The 2,940-nt window shown below is 39.3% G+C and overlaps 1 non-coding gene across 1 annotated transcript; it reads left to right on the top strand.

The window, feature by feature from the left end:
• Nucleotides 1-1,285: 1,285 nt before the first annotated feature.
• Nucleotides 1,286-1,426, top strand: LOC123650536. The gene has a single exon (XR_006739396.1). It is a non-coding gene; the product is annotated as a U4 spliceosomal RNA (small nuclear RNA).
• The last annotated feature ends 1,514 nt before the right edge of the window (nt 1,427-2,940 follow it).

Below are 2,940 nucleotides of genomic sequence, written 5' to 3'. Positions count from 1 at the left end.
TTACCACCCCATCACTAAAGACCTATGTCTAACAGTTCCTTTTACTCAGTACATTATGTTTGGCCAGCAAGAAAAAAAATTTCAAGTCATACTAAAAGGCAAAAAATTCAATTTGAAAAGACAGAGCATGCACCAAAATCAGATTCAGATATGGCAGGGATGTTGGAATTACCAGACCAGGGTTTAATAGGTAAAGTAGATAACATGCAAGAACAGATGGGTATCACCACTTAATTTCAGGTAGAAAAAAAAAGAAGAACAGATGGATAATGTGAGTGGAGAGATGGAAAAATCTAAGAAAGTATCAAAAAGAAATGCTAGAGATTGAAAACACTGTGACAGAAATGAAGAATCCTTTTGATGGGCTTATTAGTAAACTGAACACAGATGAGGAAAGAATGTCTGAGCTTGAGGATAGCTCAGTAGAAACCTCCAAAAATGAAAAGCAAAGAGGAAAAAGTCTAAAACACACCTCCAGAGTATCCAAGAACTGTAGAACAACTATACACATAATGGGAATATCAAGAGAATAGAGACAAAGGAATAGAAGAAATATTTGAAACAATAATAATTGGGAATTTCCCGCAAATTAATGTCAGACTCAAAACCACAGACCCAGGAAGCTCAGAGAACACCAAGCAGGATAAATGCCAGAAAAACTATACCTAGCCATATTATTTCCAAACTACAGAAAATCAAACATAAATAAAAATATTGGAAGAAGCCAGAGGGAAAAAACACCTTACCTGTAGAGGAGCAAAGACAAGAGTTACATCCAATTTCTCCTCAGAAACCATGCAAGCAAAAAGAGAGTGGAGTGAAATATTGAAAATATTGAGAGAAAAAACCCACCAACCTAGGATTCTGTACCCTGTAAGATTATCCTTCAAAAGTGAAGGGGAAATGCAGACTTTCTCAGAAGGTAAAAGGATGGAAAAAGATATACCGTTCAAACAGCAACCAAAAGAAAGCTGGAGTGGCTATATTAGTATCAGATAAAATAGACTATAAGACACAAAATAATACTAGAAACAAAGAGAGACATTTCATAGGGATAAAAAGGTCAATACATCAAGAAAATATAACAACTGGAATTGTACATGTACCCAACAATAGAGAATCAAAATATATGGAGAAAAAGCTGATAGAATTGAAATAAGAAACAGAAGTAGACAGGAAATGAGTAATGATATAGAACACCCTACTATTTGACCTAACTGACCATTATAGGCCACTCCACCCAATGATGGCAGAAGATACATTCTTTCCAAGCACACCTAGAATAGTCTTTCCACAGCGTCAGTATCATAGCCAATGAGGTTTATCTGAGGCCAGATTATTGCTAATTGAAAACCTTTCCCAATACTCCACAGTGACAACTTGCAATATAGATGGCATTGGCAATTTTTAACAGTCTCTATAGAGGCTGAATAAAAAATAGAATAAAACAACAGGATGAAAAACAGACAAGTCTCAAGAAATATAAAAGAAGGGAAATCACACAAACTCTGTTTTCGGACCACAGTAGGATTAAATTAGACATAAAAAACAGTAGGAAATTTAGGAATTCTATAAGTATTTGGAAATTAAACAATATACTTTAAAGTGCCTCATGGATTAAAGGAGAAATCACAAGGGACAAATTTTCTGAAGGGCCATTGTATCTGTAACAGTCCTGCAGTCTCAGCAGAGGTAGGTAACCTGTCGCCTGGCTAGCAAGTGTTGATCCAGGATTCACACAGAGATCTGCCCAGCCCAGAGACCAGCACTTTGAACACTTACGTCCCTAAAGCTGTGGACTGAATGTTTGTGCTTCCCCAAAATGCTTAGGTTGAAATCTTAACCCCCAGTGTGATGATATTAGAAGTTGGGGCCTTTGGGAGGTAATTAGGTCATGAGGGTGGGGCCCTCATAAACCAGATTAGTGCCTTTGTAAGAAGAGACACGAGAGCTTGCTTCCTGTCTCTCTGCTCTCCAGCACATGAGGCTACAACGAGAAGGTGGCCACCTACAAACAGGAAGTGGGCCCTCTCCAGACACCAGATCTGCTGGTAGCTTATTGCTCCGAAGCCCATGCAGCAAACACACCTATCTGCTGCTTCTTTTTCTTTCTTTTTTTTTCCCATTAGTATCTATTCCCTAATCTTCTGACAAGCCATCCTGGTTCTCCTTAGGAGAGTCACCCCTCTCCACTCTCACCTCTCCCACCTTTCTGACCACAGTTACTGGCTTTCAGATGACCCAATGGGAGATGAGGGTGGAGCTGGGAGGTGGGAGAAGGGGCCCTTCAGGGTACTTGGAGCCAACCTGGGACATGCAGAGCTGAGAGACGGAGACAGAGCAGGTCCCAGTGACCTTGTTTGAACCTCTAAATCAAGTGGCCCTGAAGCCAGAAATTCCCCTGGGCTTTTCAGATACAAGTTGGAGATAGGAGAGCTAATACATTCCCTCTATTGTGTAAGCTAAGATTTCTTGATCTTAGACTTCCCAGCCTCCAGAACTGTGTGAAATAAATGTTTGTTGTTGCAGCTACCCAGTCTGTGGTATTTTTGTCATAGCAGCCCAAACAGACTACACTAGTGGAGGCCATGGAGTAATATCTGAGTGAAAATCCTGCAACAAGATTGTTTTTCCTCCTATTCCCATCCCCTAAAGATTGGCCTGTTAATGACACATAAAATCCGTGTGAGGGGCTCAGGAACCTCTACTTCCCATAGAAATTCATTTTTTTTTTCCCAAGAAGAAAGCTAGAGATGACAGAAAAGAATGTAAGTCATATTTAATTTAATATTCCAATTCAAAACTCATAATATTATTTCATTAGAGCTTATCCTTCAAAATGTCTCATACGCGGGAATGAATTATTATTTAACTAGGTGTTCAAACCACACTTCAGAAGGACCCATTCATAATACATCACAATATTCTCAACACCAGAAT

Source organism: Lemur catta, chromosome 14 (genome assembly GCF_020740605.2).
Source record: "Lemur catta isolate mLemCat1 chromosome 14, mLemCat1.pri, whole genome shotgun sequence".
NCBI classification, from domain to species: Eukaryota; Metazoa; Chordata; class Mammalia; order Primates; family Lemuridae; genus Lemur; species Lemur catta.
The sequence above is the reverse complement of the archived record's forward strand: the minus strand, read 5'-3'. Positions and strand labels throughout refer to the sequence as shown.